Source organism: Gobius niger (assembly GCF_951799975.1).
Source record: "Gobius niger genome assembly, chromosome: 4".
NCBI lineage: Eukaryota > Metazoa > Chordata > Actinopteri > Gobiiformes > Gobiidae > Gobius > Gobius niger.
This window is the reverse complement of record NC_136855.1, coordinates 22044320-22064384: the sequence shown is the minus strand read 5'-3', so window position 1 is coordinate 22064384 and position 20065 is coordinate 22044320.

The following is a 20065-nucleotide window of genomic DNA, read 5'->3' as shown; positions in this document are numbered from 1 at the left end:
CAAATGGTGTTTGTCTTCAACACCAGCCAATCATTGTTCCGCACAAAGATGTGGAGAGCAGCACCAGACTGTGAAGGATATAGAAGCGGAGATGAGAAAAGGGCGGCATGTGGACAAGGAAGTAGGAAAAGGAGTGGAGGTGGCATGATTGGCAGTTGTCTGGCTCGCTGCCCGCTGAGGTTGTTCCCCCCATCGACTGCTATTATCAGCCCGAGAACTTGGCCATCGCCTTGGCAGGAACCGTGTCGCCCCTCTCCCCTGGAGGATGCTGCCCCATTGGGGAGGAGATGAATAGGGGTCCTCTCGCTCCATATGATCCCACTGTGGGCAAAGTCTGTACAGAAGCAATTCTGTGAAGTAAACAGGCATTATAGGGCCACAACAACAGATCTTTATAACAAACACATGCAAACGATACACGCCTCTGATGCCTTACTGTGGCAGACTTAACAGCTCAACTACTGTGGTGTTTTTACTTTTAGTACAAGCGGCAAAAAGTTGTGGTGAAATGCATGAAGAAGTCTCCGTTGCAAACAATCGAAAAATGCATTTGTGTTTTAGCTAAAGTCAAGGATTCAATATATATTTTGGTCGATAAGTAGTATGTCAATTCAGAATGTTTTAGAGAATTTGTGCTTTTACTGCAATGCTGCTGAAGTCCAAACAAGCTCAAACCTCTGCAAACTACACTCAAGAGCTGTACCATAACTATTCAAAATTCTTTGTCAGACCTCCAAATACTTTATTTGTTGTTCATGTTTTATAATAAAATAAAAACTGTTTTCATGAAGCACAAAACCTTGGCGCTTGCTCTTCCGCTGACATTGAGGAATAGCCAAACGCAATACTCCAACCATGTACTGCATTAATTACCCTTGACGTGGCAATTAAACTATTATCAGTATTTGAGTGACTAAGACTGAGTGAGCGGCTTGTCACGACATTTGTCCCTGGTGTCGGCGTGTGAAAGCGGCGTGCATATCTCCGAGTTCATTTCTAAAGGAATGCAGACACCTCGCAGTCAACACAACACAGAGAGAGGCAGCTGGAGAGTGCGCACCCAGCCTGATTGGCATGTTCAATGTGCTGTGTGCTAACTCAGGTAAAGCCCTTCTCCACTCGGGCAGGTGTGTGTGTGTGTTTGTGTGGTGGTGTGGTTGTGTGCGTGTGTGAGAGAGAGAGATGGACAGAGTGTGCAGGTGTCAATGCACGGCTTTATTAAATTCTCTTCTTTTGACAACAGCCCTTTGGCAGTGGGCGTGGGTCGGCCTCTTGAGTCACCCAGCCATTTGCATGTGTTGTTCTTTGAGGGGAAGAACCAAAACATGCAACTCCCACCTGTCTGAAATTATCATATCAGAGACATGAGCACAACGGAGGAATTTGTTTTGATTGACACCGTAAAGTAGTCGAGCTATGTGAATGCACACAAGATAACATCAAATCGACACTAACATAAAACAAAACTAGCCCTGCAAAGGAACTTTTACCAGTATTGATTGTAAAGTATTGGGAAACAGACTTCAATTACTGTCATTTCAAATATAATCATGACAGCTGCCCCATGTTGTACACAAACATGTTCCTCTCTGTTATGTTAATGTTACATAATCTGGCATAAAGTTGGCATCTGCACAACCTTTAAGGTCGAATTAACATGTGGTAGAATAGAAAATGAAGCTAACTCATCTGTTTCTGTTGACAATACATCACTACAGTATAAAATATAATATGCTGTTTTGTCCATAATCAATCAGCATGTATTTTCGTTCCACAGCTTCAATGGAAAGTAATTTGTTAATGAAAGTAATGAAAGTGTTTCATTCATTCAGTTTGCATCTCCCCATATGGAGTCACTCTCATCCTTATCCTTCATATCACACACATAAACCTTCATTCAAGGCGCACCTGGGTAAATAGTGGCGTATTGTGGCCTATTGCAACTCCTGCATGACGTGCTAAATACAGTAGTGAGAGTGTACCTGCTGACACATTGTACATCTTTTATTATTGCACCGCTGCCACACTAATGGCCATATTTGGACCTTCCTCTATGCACGTTTACTTACATATACAGGCACTTCACATCTTCACTCTCAATTTAACCCTGTTGTATGATGGGGGGCGCCATAGTTAGGCTCCTTGCGGGTGTTTATGGCCAATGGAGCAGATATCGTAATGAGTGATCAATCCAGTTGCTTCCCGTCACAGCAAAGCATTAGCCATTCATACAGATTCAGTGCACTTGCTCGAGCAGAAGATTTAGTTGCATATTTAATGTTTATCTTTTACAGATCTCTTTTAGGACCTGTCCTAAAGGATTGGTCTTTGTGGAAAAAGGTGATAAAGTCCACCTGAAGCAATTCACCATGCTGGCACTATCACAGAAGCGTGATAGTTTTTAATAATGGCAATCTAAATGGTGGTACTGTTATCCGTGCAAAGTGAGTTGCAATTTGGCTAAAGCCTGCTAAATGCGCAGGGAGAGAGGGGCCTGAAAAATGTTGCACAAGATAAAAGTGAGGAAAATGCAGCTAATGTCAGAGTGGAGGTGAATCTGAGTGACCGCGCAGGACAGCTGAGGAGAGAGCTTTTAAGCGCCTCAATCATGCACCTGTCACAACATGGGAGGCATGCAGATATCTATGTTTATCAGAATTAGTTCTGACACAAGACAGGTGGATTTATGTGCAAACAGAACAGCAATACATTCTAAAGGTTTGTAATATACGTACGCATCTGGGGATAGGGTATCTCCACACAGCTGCTGCTGCTACTCTTAACCTTATGATGTCAAATGATGCTTTTTGTTTGTTTGTTTTTATTTACGAAGGAGCAATACTAATAGTCTAGATTATAGACATTATCATGTACCCAAGTAGAAGTATTTGAATATTAACTTGCCTTCCATGTATATAAAATGTATATAGAATGTATATAGATTATGTATAGAATTATGAGTAGGCTACACAGGCAATCAAGCAAAGACTGTAGGATAGAGATACAAGGTGTGGGAACAAAATGAAAATGACTATATATTTTTTTGCGATGTTCAAAGGCATTAACATTTGAGAGAAGACTAAAATACAATGAACTGCTAAACTACAAGAATAGAATAGAATAGAATAGAATAGAATAGAATAGAATAGAATAGAATAGAATAGAATAGAATAGAAAACTACTTTATCGTCTTCCATGCGCAACAATGGCAGCAATTTGCTTTTGGTTTGCTCATACTAACAGCTCATTTGTCCAACAAATATAATAAAGAAAGGAAAGGACTTTGTATAACACCTTCATGATCACAAAGGGCTTTACATGGGACAATTCAGCATTCACTCCATACTTGGTGCTGGTAAACTACCTTAGTAGCCACAGCTGCCCTTGGGTAGACTGACGGAAACCATGCTGCCAATGTACACCTTCAATCCATCCAACCAACACCAACTCACTCACTCTCACATACACACAATTAACCTAGTGTACATGTTTTAAGTGGTAGGGGATACCGCAATACCCGGAGTAAACACGCACGACATGGAGAACGGGGGGAACATGCAAACTCCACGCAGAAAGGTCCGGCCGGAGATCGAACCCAGGACCTTCTTGCTTGTAAGCAGGAGTGCTAACCGCCGCGTCACCAAGCCGACCAGACACATAATAATAAATAATAAATATAAAATACATATTACATTTAAATTCCATTTTAACAGTAGCAGATTCATCTCAAGAGAAAGAAATGAGACAGATAGAGTGACATTAGGGGTTACAACTTATTCAGCACAAAAGAACACATTTCAGAATATGATTGTAGCAGTCTTAACCACAGCGTTGGCACGTGATAAGCCCAATATATTTTTTTTTTGTAAATTATCCAGGCTGTATCATACCATATACCTAAAAACTGAAGCCTTTGCAAGTTGCAAATTGCAGCCATTCAAATTGCAATATCGGTTTGATTGTGATTAATTGTGCAGCCCTACTGCTGCAAGTCATACATTCACCACTAAGGTGTTGTTGTAGTAGTTTAATACTAGATATTATTTCAGGGCATGAAATACAAACCCTGAATGCATTTGCAATGGATCCCATATTTCAGAGAGCTCAACACAAATTGCAGCATCATGCATCCCAAGTCACCCGAACAAAGTCTGAAAGCAGGTTTCAGGCAAGGCTGGTTCCAATTCAACTGTGATAAATGGGTAGATAAGACAATCAGTGCACACCATGACATAGAGCAAACTGCTGTCAGACAGACACTCAGTGAGCTACGGTTCAGCCTCAGAGCGGCAGAGAAAAGGATACCATCATATTCAAAGTAATCTAAAATAGATTAAAAACTATTCTGAAGCATTATTACAGAAGAAATTGTATCATAATCACTAAGCCGAAAAGAAACAAACGAGACTTCGTCCCCTTTCCAAAACCTTCTTGGCTCAATCTCTAAATGCCATTTGCTGCTGACAGACAATAGTAGAGTGCGTGCTTGGCTGGCTAAAGGGCTTCTGAATAGGGCAGCCTGTTTTATGTGTTTCTGTTGTATTGTTGTGGCAAATGTGTACATGTGTACACGACTCTCCGTCTCTGAAGGGTGCCAAGTCACAGCAGGGGAGTGCCCACTTTGCACTTCTTTCAATCGGGAAACAAAATTCAGTCTGATTGTGTACTGTTCACTTGTACACATGGCATTAGTTCATACTTTGTTTTAGAAGCAGAACATGGACTTCTTCAAAGTAAGCAAAAGCTAATTATCAAAGATTTCAATGTTTTAGAGGTCTAGTGGATGACAGCACAATGGAAAGTTGCTGTTCTATTTGTCTCCAGGTCGCAAAAACAAGATTTAGAAAACAACAACTTTCAAATAAAATAAATAACATAATAACTGTTCTTATACCTCACAGCAAGTACAAATTCGTATTCAAAACCCACAAAAATGTCAAATAAAAAAAGAAAATCTAATAAAAGCCCACCTCGATTTCTTTCACTAAATGCTACAACTTCCTTTACTTTCAATAAATGGCCAATTTTTGAATGCAAAGTATGAAACGTTTGAAAACAAAATTCTTAAATAATCCACTTTTTTTTTCCTATGGTCATGTATTAAAGTACAAGCGAATCAGCAAATGTGCATGGTTGATCGAGCGTTATCATGCTGACTTGATTAGGATGGCAACACTGCCCCCTAGGGGTAAGTTGCAGAATGAAATCATAGAAAATAACGAGGGTATTCGTCTGGTCTGAGCCGCTGCTAAACTTGTACTATAACTTGTTTCCACACTGCCAGATTTGGGCATTGATATATTTGCATTGTACTTAATGCACTTTCTGTATAAACAAAGCCTGGAAACCTAGAACGGTGTGTGACTCATCTGGTTTGCAGCACACACTGACCTGCTCCATTAGCTGCATAGTGAGTTGCAGAAGCACAATATTCCACAATGTACAAGAGATCAAGAACATGAAGAGACGGGCCACACCTGTGGACCAGAGATGGCCCGCTCAGGTGGGACCTGTTTTGACCTGTTGCCAGAGGGACCGTTATGTGAAAGGAGAAAGGGAGTGTCCATCTGTGCTTGTATGGGAAGCCATTTCTTTATAGATTTATCAAAAGACATGGACATACATTAAAAACATGCAAATGTGCACACTGGGATATTGATAGTGGATTTGATAACTAGATCTGGAGTTCACCATATAGTACTTCTAGGCCTGTAATTCAATAAATAGTGTCACATGTTGGTTGTGATTACTCACTGTGTTCCTTAAATTCTATCAGTATACCTAAAATTTTGTACAAATTGGCCATATGTGATATCATTGCTTGCAGATTATTGCAGTTTCCACTGTCAGTCAAAGACAGTGATTAGTGGGATAGTGGGTGTGTAACTCCATCTTATATTTATAATACATATGTGTGTCCTTATTTATTTGCACGTAATATAATCAGAGGTTTAGAGCTGAATATGGCTGAATGCTCTCCTTTGACAGTGACATTAATGCTATCCACTATTCGTTACAGTCAAAGGTCATAGGCCTTAACAATTGTAACCAACACAGTCATAACAAAATCACACAAAACAAAAACATCCACTCGCTGCGACAGGGAATGACCTTTGCTGTTCCACCACAGAGCAGGTCTTCTGACTATATCTGCACACAGGCATGCACACACCCTTCCACCTCTTGAGACCATGTAAAAAACCTAATTGGTATTTTAAATTGGTGCGCAGCCTGGGGGCCCCTGTTTGGCTGTGTGTTCAGTTTGCTTGCTTCTCTCTAAGGTCATTTAGAAAGTGCTTGTTTAGGGATGAGTGATTAACCGAGATGTCCAGGGGCATGCTACTCATCTGGGGCTTCCTGGAAAGGCGGCAGTAAAACCTGCTACAGTGGCAGGCCTTGGTATTCTGAGCTCCGGGCTTGGCTGTTCAATTTGATAGGGAGAGTGCAATTTTTTTTTTTACAGTATATATCATCTTAAACATTAAGTTGCATCTGCTTTTTTTTTTTTTTTTTAAGTTAATGCTCCACATCACCCGGGATCATTATTGTAATATTGGAAATACTGTTTCTCTATTGCACAGTCCATTAACAAAATACATCTAAATGGTGATTACAGCAGGTTTCCATCGCAGACAGACAGAGGTTCTCAAGCGGTCATCTGTACTGGGTTGTTTTAACATTGAGGACGTTTCCCTTCTCACTTCAGGGTTTGCTAGCACTAACAATCTTTTAGCATCAGGCTGGATTTTGCTGTTCGAGTAGAGCGGACTTTGCCAATAACAAAGATTGTTAGTTGCTGATGATGCCGTTTGACATGAGAAGCAAAATGCCCTAAAGGCTAAGACAACCCAGTACAGACGAAGGCTTGACAACTCTGTCTACAACATTTTATTTTGAATTTGAAATGTAACATGAAATAAGTTCCGGAACCGAAACAAATATCGCTAGTTATGTTCTGACTTTTTATCACAAAAATTATTACTGCACTTAAATGACAACACTGAACATTTGCACACACCTGTTTGCGATGTAATAAAGTCCTCTTTTGACCCTGACATCCAATTTAACAAACACCAGTTTAAAGTCCTGTTGACAAGAAGCAGGAAGCGAGAAGAGAAAGAGGATATGACATGAGCAGAAATCGGCTCCTTCTGTTCCTTGTCACTCCACATTATTGAAGACTTACCCAACACGCACCTGGGGGAATCACTGTCTGTCCACCCTAGTCTCCCTGTCTCGTGTTGCCCTGCACACACACACACACACACAATAGAGGAACACACATTTCTTATCCTTTCTTCATCATAGACTTGATCAAATGGCTTCCCACTGTATTCCCCATTGTGTTTTGTTTTTTATTTCTCCAGCCTAAGTGTCCGGTGCAGGCGTGTATGTCAGCGTGTGCATCTCTCTACATATGTGTACATGTGTGAGCAGATGTTTGCCCGGGGCGGTCGCGCATGTCGTCCCCAATAGCTCAATAGAAATGTGGGACGAACTTGATATTACAAAAGGGGAACTTTACATTGAGATGTATTAAGCAGGCACATTGAATAACAAGCTGTACCACTGCCGCAATCAGTTCATCTCCATCAAATCACATTGGCCTCATTTGGGTTTGGGCAATTCATTACATGACAATTTATTATAATTTGCATTATTTCTACGTGTTCAAGGAGGAGGAAAAATACATTTGTTAATAGCCAAATCCCTTGATAATGTCCTTGCATAACGGGTTCCTCTGCTTTATCTGATATTAATAAGTCCTAGAAATACAGATCTAGTTATTATTACAGTTATTTATACATTTTACTTCACAAAGCCGGCATACCTCAGTGAACACCAAATATATTTGGTCTTTCATGGTAATTTAATGAACCGTGACCTTTGCGTGACAATTAATGTTGGATGTATTTTCATTAATGTTCATTTATTACTTGCTCATTTTACCTCGGCCGCATATTCCCCTGTCTGTATGCAGGTCTAAATGAGCACTTCTTCATTAGTTCGAGGCAGACGGACAAAGAGCTCCACGTCCACCTCCTGAAACTGTACAGAGAAATCAGATTAAAGCATGTTTATTCATAACAATTAATTAAGCTAAAGTCTGATAACAATTGACGTTAATGAACATGAGAAGCAGGGAAATCTGTATGGAACTGCTCATTTCTTTGTGAGTCGTATCTTTTGTCCAGAACAAGTAATTGTGAAATAGGAACATCTATTGTAAATCGACAACACACATTTACGTTTTTACAATGAATACAAAGTTAAGCTCTACTGACAATAACAAAGTCATTACAGCAGTAATGTAGGCATGCTTTTCATTTGAGATGTCACCACAGTTTTTAGAATTTTCATTTTTTTTGTAATCCTCTGTGTTTGTTTGTTGAGCGACCAGTGTTGCCCCCTCGAAATCACCAGGGAGAATCAGTTGGCTTTTCAAAGTTTATTTCGAGCTCAAATAGTACAGAAAAGAAAAGGGTAAACATAGGTCCCCTGTGAATAAAGGATAAAATAGTTTAGCGTACTATGGATTAAGTTAAAATGGACAAACAGATAAAACGACACTTACACGTCCCAGATGTGACAAGGCTTAGGCCACGGCCCGACTACTGCGCCACAGCTTCTGCCCTGAGGCTGTGGGCCTAGCTCTTTTAAACTAGCATAAAGCGGTCACGTGATGGATGCGCTTCCGGTTTCAATTAATAAAAAGACAGTGTTTAATTTAGCGAAAAGATGAATAAATACTGTTATTTACAGTGAACCATTTACCAACAATAAGAAAGCGCTTAAATACTTTGTCGAAAATGGGCGAGCAACACCCTCCCCCACTAAAAATAATGTTAACCCAACATTCCCTTAATCCTACTGGGGGGTCTTACTTGACTTAAACCATAAATTGTAGTAAATAAACAATTTGAACCACAACAATACTTCACAAAAGAGTCCAGGCTAAATGAATAGTGTCCGTTATCCAAGAGTCCTTTGGCACGGCGGTACGCGCAGGTTTAAAGGTCCATTTCCGTATTTGGGTAGATAGTCCGTTGAAGCATTGGTGGGCCCCAGAATCTTCAGAATTGACTCAAGGAAAATACCTTCTACCCAAGATTTTGTAGCAGCATAGCAAACCAACTAAACAAATGGCATGTACTACTGAAACAATAATTAAAGTACATTTACTACTATTGCACATATCTCTATTGCACACAAGCCACATACTTTAAAGTGCAAAGTGCAAAGTGCAACTCAATTAGCAGGTACATAAAGTGCATGTTACTACTGCATTACGACTGGGAATTAAAAAGGATATAGGTTGGCCGAGGTGCTGAAGAAGCCGTCTCGGACCCTCGCTGGTTTGGACACACCGACAGGACAGGTCTGCACTTCCAGGACCGTGGGCTCACCAAGCTGGTCGTAGGTGTACAAGCGCCTGGGCCGTCTAGTTCTGACAGGTCTTGCAGGTCCCTCCGAGGAGTCAGAGGAGGATGCCTCTCGCTCAGATGAATCCGCTTCCTGTACTGGCTCTGGCTCCGGCTCAGAGTCAACCTCTGGGATCAGGATCACCACTTCAGCTCTCTCCTCAGCAGGTGCAGCTCCCTGTTCCGGCTGTCTTGGAGTGGGGACTCTAGGTTGGAACTCTCTGGCAGTTGGATTGAGCGGCTGAAGAGCGGGTTGGGGTGGCAGGACGAGATGGTAGTCTTCCTCACTAGAGCTCTCTGTACCTGCAGGCTGGATGTTGCACTTAACACTTGTCCCTCTTCCTGGCGACGTTCTGGTTCTCCTGCTTCTCCTTTTAGGGTTGGGGACGACAGGCGCTGGTTCAACCAGGTAAGGACAAGGTAAGAGCAAGTTTCTGTGCAGCACCCGTCTTCTCCCTACAGCATTCAGAGGCTCAACCACATAGACAGGGCTTCCAGGGCCTTTGCTCTCCCTCACCACATGGACAGTGTCCTCCCAGTGACTGCGGAGCTTCCCCGGACCACCTCGAGGCGTGAGATTTCTCACCAATACATGGTCACCCGGGTTCAGCGTGGAGCTCCAGGCGCGCTGATTGTAATAATCTTGGCCCTTTTTTGCAGACTTCCTCATGTTCGTCAGGGCAATGGCATAGGCTTCCTGCATTGCCTCTCTCCACTTCTCCGCATAGCCAGCAGGGGTCTGTTTCTCTGCGTCACCGAGCCTCTTGGGAAACAAGAGGTCAACTGGGAGGGTTGGTTCACGTCCAAAAAGCAAGAAGAAAGGGGAGTACCCTGTCGCCTCGTGGATGGTGGAGTTGTAGGCATGAACTACTTTGTTGAGGTGCTCCTTCCATCTGGCCTTTTGTGTCTCCTCCAGTGTCCGCAGCATACTCAACAGAGTCCTGTTAAAACGTTCGGCAGGGTTAGCTTGGGGGTGGTAAGGTGTAGTGCGAGAGTGTTGAATACCACCATATTCCTGGAGCTTCCGAAACAGCTGGTTCTCAAACTCTCTTCCTTGGTCGTGGTGGATCCTGGATGGAAACCCAAAGCGTGGGATAAATTCGTCAAACAGCTTTCTGGCAGCAGTTTTCCCAGCCTTGTCTTTGGTTGCGTAGGCCTGAGCGTATTTAGTGAAATGGTCCACTAAAACCAGGATATACTCTTCCCCTCCGTTGCTTTTCTCCAGATGTAAAAAGTCTATTGAGACCATCTCGAATGGTGCAGAAGTTTCAATGCTTTGAAGTGGTGTCCTTGTGACTCTGTTGGGCCTTTTGTTTTTGATGCAGCTGCAGACACGTGTAACGTAGTGCTCCATCTCCTGCCTCATTTTTGGCCAAAAGAAGCGCTCTCGGGCCAGGGCCACCATCCGGTCAGCACCCAAGTGTCCCATCTCCTCATGGAGGTACTTGTACACCAGGGGCTTCAAGGGCTCTGGCACCACCAGTTGCAGCCTGTTGTTAGTCTTCCTCCACAGGAGTCCATCTTCACCCAGCTGCAGCTTTGTCCATTCTCTCAGGAGAACCCGGACTTGCTCACTCTCTGCAGCTTTGTCTCTGTACTTCAGGTAAGTGTTTTCTCTTTTCAGGTTAGAGACCCTCTGGATGGCTGGATCTGCATTCTGCTGGGCCTGGATGTCTTGGATGGAGAAGGGCTGAAGGGGTGGTACAGCACTGCCATCTGGTGGTAGGACATCCACATTACAGGTGACAGCAGAAATCCAGTTGATCTCACCTGTTTGGCTGCTTTTGACTGCTTTACAGATGCTGTCCATGACCTCCGGCTCACACTCTTCCGTGCACTCCTGCATGATGGTTCTGATGGGCTTAGGTCTGCGAGAGAGAAAGTCAGCATCTGTGTTAGCTGTTCCAGGTCTGTACTTGAGTGTAAATCTATAGTCTGCCAGCTCTGCAACCCAGCGGTGACCCGTGGCGTTGAGTTTTGCCGACTTGGTAACGTAAGTGAGTGGGTTATTGTCACTGTAGACTGTGAAGTGTGGCGCGTGGAACAGGTAGTCACGGAAACGCTCTGTGATGGCCCATTTCAGTGCGAGGAATTCCAGTTTTCCTGAGTGCAGCTTGTAGTTCTTCTCTGCAGGCGTCAGGGTTCTGGATCCGTAGCCAATGACTCTCAGTGCGCCATCTTGTCGCTGGTACAGCACAGCACCGAGCCCTTGCTCTGAGGCGTCAACATGGAGAATGAAAGGTTGCTCGAGGTCTGGATATGCCATAACAGGTGGATTTGTAAGTTGGTTCACAAGCGTCTCTAAAACTGCTCTGTGTATTTCTGTCCACTGAACCGGAGAGGAGGGTGGGAGCTGAGCACCTGAATGTTTTGTCCCCTTTTTGTGGCAGTGTTTTGGCTCACCTTTGGGCTTTGCCAGCAGCTCATACAGTGGCTTTGCAGTCCTGGAGAAGTCCTGGATGTAAGCTCTGTAGTAGCTCAAGAATCCCAGGAGCTTCCTCACCTCTCTCACTGTAGCTGGGGTCTGGTACGTGAGCGCCTTTACTGCCTCCACCTCTCTTGGGTTCATCCTGTATCCTTCTGCAGAGATCACACGACCAACATACGTTACTTGTGGCTTAAACAACTCACATTTTTCGGCTCTCAGCTTCATCCCACAGGCTCTCTGTCGCCGCAGGACTTGTCTGACGTTTTCCACATGTTGGTCAAATGTGCGGCTGAAAACAAGGACATCATCCAGATAGGGCACACAGACTTCATCCCTCAGATCTCCCAGGCATCCCTCCATGTGGCGTTGAAAAGCAGCCGGGGCATTTGAGAGGCCAAATGGGATCCTGGTCCACTCATAGAGTCCCCATGGTGTAATAAAGGCTGTGTATGGTCTGCTCTTCTCGCTCATGAAGCCTTGGTGGTATGCTTTGCCCTGGTCCAGGACGGTGAACCAGGAGTTTCCACCCAAGTTTTCCAGGATTTCTTGGATCCTGGGGATGGGATGACGGTCTGGCCAGGTCTTCTCATTCAGCAGCCTGTAATCAATGCATAACCGGAGAGTGCCGTCCTTTTTCCTGACGCAGACTACCGGTGAAGAGTAAGAGGAATAGGACTTTTGAACCCAACCTCTACTCAACAAATCCTGAATGTGAGCCTTGACTTCCTGATACAGGTGTCGGGGTATGGCATTGTATGTTCTCTGGACAGGAACAGAGTCTTTCAAATTAATGTCCATTTGCAAACCAGTGACACAACCAGCATCCCACTCATCTCTGGCAAACACGTCACCCTCCTCCATCAGCATCTGACGAACTCTGTGCTGCTGCTCTGCCGAGAGGTGACTCAGATCTACAGGCGGGACCCAGGGCTCCCTCTGTGGTGCTTGACTGGGCTGCTCCGGTGAGGATGTGGCACTGCCCTCTGGTGACTTGGGCTCTAGTGGATAAACAGCATCAACACTGTGTAACCAGCCAAGCGTTGTGCGGCCACAAAGTTTAATATCACAGTCTGTTGTGTTTTCAACAGTTACCTTAATCCTTGTATTCTCTTGATGTTGAATGAGCTGTTCTCTTACTTTGAGTCCTGTGGGCCACGGTGTCTCCGGGTTAGGCTCCAACACGACGTGAGTTCCACAGAGCAAACCTTGCTGTAGATAGTTGCATTGCACTTGGATGGCGTTCCTCTTTGGGACAGTAACTGGCATTCTTCCCAGACGAGCAATGTGGGGGTTGTTTTCAGGTGACGGCTTCTGTAAAACAGTTAGAACAGCCCTCGCAGTTTCCTGACCCACATCAAGTGCTGAACAAAATCTCCTTACCATGTGACCAGAAGGAAAACAGCTTCCAAGACCCTCATTTGCCAAAGCCAGCTCCTCAATTACATTAAATCCAATAATAGGACGTTCCAGATCTGTAGAGGCGACTAAGATAGGAACAACTACTGGTTCATCACTCATCCCAGCAACAGCATCTTGTGACAGTGCAAACTTCACTTCAATCCAGCCCTGGTATGGAATCTTTGTCCCATTTGCTGCGGACAGATCCAGCCCTCCTTCTTCCAGTAACTCTTCCACAGGCCTCACAGTAACATGGGGTAAGTGTCTCTGCTTCCACTCATCTCCAATAATGGACACTTGTGAGCCAGTGTCCCACAGCACTTTGGTGTCAACATTGTTCATTGTGGCTCGAACAAGGCACCTCCTCCCCACCAGCTTAGCAGTTTGATGTTGTTTACCAGTGAGGGGCGCTGTGGTGCAGAATATGTCTGTGTTCTTACCAAGATGTACGCTGGTTTCGATCTTGTTGGTGGAGGCTGTGGTGTTCCTAGGCGCTCTGCGGCAACCAATGGCCCAGTGGTCTATGCTCCCACACTTGTAGCAGTGGTCGCATTTCCCCCCTGGATTGGTCCGCTGGCACTGGTGACACTGCCGGTTGGGGCGTGTCCTTGGTGGTGGTCTGTTGTAGCTGTGGCTGGCTTGTCCCCATGGTGGTGGTTGTCCGGGTGGCTGGTGCAGGCTTGACAGCTGAGTGGTGAGATTCTGAATGGCTTCACAGATTGCTTTGTTCCCCTGGTCTACTTTCTCCATCAATGTGTCACGTTTTTCAAACTTTTGCTTTTTATAACTGGTAGAGTTACTGTCATAACTGCTGCTCTCTGAATCAGTGAAATGTGGATCATTACTCACCGCTAACACCTTGGCTCTGGATTTGCTTGACAGCTTGCCCTTCCGCTCCATCTCCAGGTTGTAGGCGGCGGTCATTTTCTCTAGCAGAACTTCATCAGTTATTCTTGGATTTTGCAAATATGGCTTTAAGTCAATACGGATGGTGTCATCTTGGAGTCCGGTAAGTATGGTTTGCAAAAACTGATTTTGGATGAGCTCTGGGCTGTACTTCAAGCCAGTGTCTGCTCTTTCTGAAGCAAAGAGTATCTGTTGCCTCAAGTCCATAGCTCGAACTAGAAACTGGACTGGAGTTTCTCCGTGATTTTGTGCATCACGAGTTAAGGAGTGGTACAGCTCATTAGCATCTTTTTCAACAAAATGAGTCCGCAATATTTGTTTCAGAGCTTTCAATGACAAATCATCTCTACTTTCCAGATAACTTCGCAGTTTTGTTCCTGGAATAATAGCTTGAAGGACTGCATCAATAATTTCGCATTCATCATATCCCTTCTTTAATGCTTTTGTAATTTGTCTTTCTAAACTTGCATATCCCAGCTTATCCGTTTGATTATGTTCACCAATTTGTCCATTAATTTTCAAGTCTTTTCTATACATTGGGTGAACAACAGTTTGAGTTCTTTCAGACAAATTATTAGCGGCAGTAAGCGTGGTGGCAGAGGTGCGTGGTCTTACCACAGGTTCCGTGTTGCTGGGCGCAGTACCGGCTGTGTCCGCCAGAGGGCGGCGTGGCGACGTGGGACCAGACGTAGACAGCGTTTTTCTCAGTTCATCAATTCTGTCATTTATTTTCAATAACAATGACATTCCTCCATCTTCAAGCGACGTGACATCCTCACACTCCAAATGCTGCAGAATTAGCCTTCTCAATTTGCGAGGTGAGTTTTTTTCTTCATCTTCAACATTGATTTCAAGTGTAGTGCATATTTTAAGAAGTTCCGAAGCAGGTGAGGCAATTAGCTTTTCCTCGATTTCTTCCAGAATATTTTCCCATTCAGACACTTGTTCGTTAAAGTCTGGCATGATTGGAAAGTCTTTTACCTTGGCTTTGATCGTGACTTGCGGTGGGTTGTGTCGTCTTCCTTGACCTCGCTTCCGTTAGCATTAGCTCCGTGATAGCTTCGTGTTGGCGTCTCTCGTAGCGTATTCCACTCACGAATATAGTCCACACACGCGCTCCGGTAGCCACAATCCACGGTAGCGGTCCAGGTCATCCACAAACTTAATCCGACCGGGCTGAAACACCAAGATTTTGTTGCCCCCTCGAAATCACCAGGGAGAATCAGTTGGCTTTTCAAAGTTTATTTCGAGCTCAAATAGTACAGAAAAGAAAAGGGTAAACATAGGTCCCCTGTGAATAAAGGATAAAATAGTTTAGCGTACTATGGATTAAGTTAAAATGGACAAACAGATAAAACGACACTTACACGTCCCAGATGTGACAAGGCTTAGGCCACGGCCCGACTACTGCGCCACAGCTTCTGCCCTGAGGCTGTGGGCCTAGCTCTTTTAAACTAGCATAAAGCGGTCACGTGATGGATGCGCTTCCGGTTTCAATTAATAAAAAGACAGTGTTTAATTTAGCGAAAAGATGAATAAATACTGTTATTTACAGTGAACCATTTACCAACAATAAGAAAGCGCTTAAATACTTTGTCGAAAATGGGCGAGCAACACCAGCATCCTTTTTAACAGAACATTGAGGTATCAACCATCCAGCCTCCAGAAGCACGGGCAGGATCTCTGACCAATTTACTAATAGGGAGTAGCCTTCAGTGTTCATCGTATAACTGCATATAAATATACAATTTTACAACTTAAGATTTCAGCACATTCTCACAATACAGCTGCAGCTTTTATTTTCCCTCTGACTGAAGTGAGACAGTCATCACAAGGTCTTTGAAATATCCCGTTTCCTCCAGTTCCTTCTCAGCCCTTCTCCCCTGCCCCTTTGCACTATGTTTCCAGTCTATCATACATCCCCCTCTCACTGGGATCAGTGGGGCCATCACGCGCACACCTTTGATGTCTCCTGGAGTTAAGCTGGTTTTGAAGTCAGATTAGCGAATTGTAAACACCCTTTTAGACCTTCAGACTCTCCCCATAGAACAAGTGAGCGCGGCGGCCAGTGAAAAAAGTGAAAGAGTTGTGGGATTAACCCTGTACACTGCGGCACAAGGGTTAGGCCGTCCTAAACCACGCAACATATCGCTCTGCGCAAAAACATAGTCAGAGGTGTTGCACTCGTTTATCATCCTCCTCTCCCCCCTGTCCGGGTCTGTTTCCTTTCGCTTTTCGGAGATGCTCTGGCGATATGTGTATTGAAGTAGACAGTGGCTCTGTGCGGTGCCCTCTTAGACACACATACGTATCTACATGTACACGTGTATGCAGCGAGGGCACTGTTTTTCAGACCAGAAGCCCGTCTGTCTCTTTCACATTCCATTAGTTCCTGGAGCTACATCAGAGGGCAAAGGGAGCGCACAGACATTCCTGTAAGACGCAGATGTCAGGATCAAAAGTCGGCCTGACTCTTGTACGCAGCAGGGGAGAAAGACAAGGGAGGAAAGAAAAGAAGGTAAAGAAAAAAAAATCACAATGGCAGCCTATGACGAACATGTTATTTGAACATCCTGATTTGAGAACTTCAAATAGATGCCCTCTTACACTCGAGCCTCATCCCATGCATTTTCACCTGTGCTCCTACTTCTCAGGGCTATTGTTACGTACTGCTCTCTCGATATCACGCTGATGGGAAACTGTGCACCATGCTGCCGACATCTTGTGCTGTGATTCAGTTAATAAAAGGCATGGGCCCAGATGGTATGTTGTAGTGTGTGTATGGATGGTAGTGGTGGTGGTGGGGGAGTCCAGGTCTACACTCTTTGGCTTCAGGCTTTTCCAGAACTGGCACAAGCCCAACTGGGTCATGCATGCAAAGGCTTTCTCTTTTTCCTCCAACAAAACACAACCACAAGAACGCATCTGCCTTTGACATGGGCAATATACAAGATGCACAACGTCAGATGGGGGTGCGGAAACAACAAGCCAACTTCTCAACTGATTTTGGTCTGTGAATCTCTCGACTTCGATATCCATCTCATCTGCTGTTGTGACTTAAGTTGTATTTATTGGTTGTTCAGGCATGTTTCGTAGGCCTCGAAAGGGTGACATGACCCTACAATGGTTGGCGCGCTTCTCCCACAAAGAAAAGCTTCTGGGTTCAATTCTCACACATCAATTTGTACTTCAAGTTTCTATTCTTTTTCTCGCTCTGGATTATGTTTTTACTGGCTGGTACAGGTAACGACAGACACAAGAACAATATCAGCAGCTTCATAGCAGAACTGTCTATACATGTGTTCCTAATGACATGACGCATAGTTCCGGCCGCCTTTTTGAATATCGAAGTAGAATTATGCAGTACTACAACATGTAACAATATCTCTACTCAGGATGAAAATGAAAGACAACTGATTGACAGTGGCATTTTTATGTACTTGTGGAGTGTGGTTCAGGATTTTCTCTTGGAGAGGCTTATTGTGTTGAAGCTAAATGCTAACCGGTAGCATGCTAACATCTTGAGCAGCTGAAACACTGACTCGCCGGTTTCTTCACATTAAAGTGCATCTCTGGGGCTGTGTTTTAACTGTTATCTTCTTGAGCAATGATTATGAGCACATGCACATGGTACTGTCAATCAGTTGTCTTTCATTTTCATCCTGAGTAGAGAGATATTGTTACATGTTGTAGTACTGCATAATTCTACTTTGGAATTAAAAGTGGCCGCCATAACAACAAAGGTCACATGATTGAAAGGCATGTATATCTTTCAATCATGTGACCTTTGTCAGTGGTTCTCAAACTGCGATATGTGTATCACTGGTGGTACTTTCTTCAAGTGGAACTCACGGTCATCTGGGCCGACAGTGGCCATGAATGTCCTCATAATAATGACTTAGAGAGACAGTGTTCATTTGGTTCAAAAGCGTTCTGATTGGATGATACCTATGCATTAGGCTATTGGATAGTATATATAGAGTCAAATTATTTATTCTAATTCTATGAGGAACTGTCAACCTTGAACTATAGTGCCATCCCACTGTAAATGAACTTACTGTAAATAAACCAGAATTTGCCAAAAAGTAGTCCCTAGGCCTTGGACAGATAGATATCGAATCTTAACATCCTATTTCACTGGTCAACAATCAATCAAGTGATCAAAAGAAGCAATTCATGCTGAATGAAGAGGAGGAAAGCAAAAGCTGTGGGACGGGGACTCCTGTAGCAAGATGGTAGCAGCAAGTGCAGACATATGTGCGGACGCAGTGAAGGTAATGGTGGAGGATAGGAGGCTAAACACTTGGGGCACGGCACTGAGCAGTACATAGAAAGACAGAAGGACTTAAAAAAGAGCCACAGGCCGAGTAGAGCTGTCAGCACAACCAGGGAGCTGAGAGACTACATAGTGTCAGGAAGCAGTGTGTGCCTCCAAGTCGCACAAAAGCTGCAAAAACCCAATGCAGGTGTGAATTTCCATGATGGGTGTTTAGCGCAAAGACATTGGCAACAAATGACAAGGTGAAGAAAAACATATCAGGAAGACAGCGGTTTATTTGTGGCTCATATTCCTTCAAGTAAGCGGCACAGTGACATAGTGTCCATAACATTTGATTTTGAAGTAACTTGGTGGAAAGGTTAGAATACTGATGATCGGGTTTTAGGGTGTAGCACGTGCACGTATGCTGGACAATGTGCTAGCATCCTTTCCAGCTTTGAAAAAAAAAAGCGCTGAGCCACACAAAACTCAATCATATTATATCTAATTCTATGATATTTCACCAAAACTTGCACAACCAACCACAATAAACAACTTTCTTCATCTTTTGTTGTTTTGGAGCGCTGTGTCGCTGTACCTGTAAGTGTAGGTTGTCTGAGACTGATGATGAAAGCTCGTCTGGGTCTTCTCCCACCTGTGTGTGTTTGTAATCTCCCTTCAGCCACCTGCCGCTCCAGGGAGGCAGAGGGCACTGATTACATTAGTCCTCCGAGGCCAGCGCAGATCAATACAGTCACACTTCAGTCCAATACTATCTGCGCCAGTCGCTAATGAGAGCTGGAGAAAGGCCTGCAGCAAAACAAGGCAAGGGTAAAATAAGATAGCTCTGTTCTGTCGTTTATTTGTCAGGGGAAAATCATTTTATAGATCTGTCCTCAGAAGTAAAATTCTGGCTGTCTTGTGCTGTACTGTCTCTGTATTAGGGCTGAATGATTTGGGGAAAATAACGTTTCTTTAGACAGCCATTGTAATTGAGACTAGATTTGCAATTTATGTTTCAAAACCAAGATTCCGTTCTTGGTGCGGATTTTTATGCAACACGCCACAGAAAACTGAAATGTGAACTGCTAAACTAATCCAAGAATCCAGTTTGTGGAGGTCTACGGGGATTATAACCCCTAAAACTGACAATATCAATTGGATCACATTTAATTGATCTTTTTTAATATATACATTTTTCAGATACAGACATTGTTAACATTATTACAGTATATTCAATCATTTGCTCTGTCTCTGAGCGTTCGTTTTAACTGAGCTGGTCTTTCTGCTTGGATCTCTCTGTCCCATTGTCTATCACCACTCTCCATTTTTGGCTCTCCTTTTCTCTCTCACATACACTGTTTAATGATGGTAATTTTCTACCCAGGTCCGAGTGTGAGCTGATGTGGTGAAGCTCTTGGCCCCCCACTGTTCCTGATGAGGCATGATGGGAAATTACCCAGAGCTCTCTGTTGTCAGACTGTAACTCACTGTTTGGTTGTAATAAGCAGTCGAACCTCAGCACGTGTGTTTCTGTGCAGACGCACACCTCTGATTGTGCGTATTAATTACACTGTGACCACGGCTGTGTACACCACGCCCTGCTCTCCTGGTCATTTAGGTCATCCTCTCGCTGTAACAGCTATAGTGCCG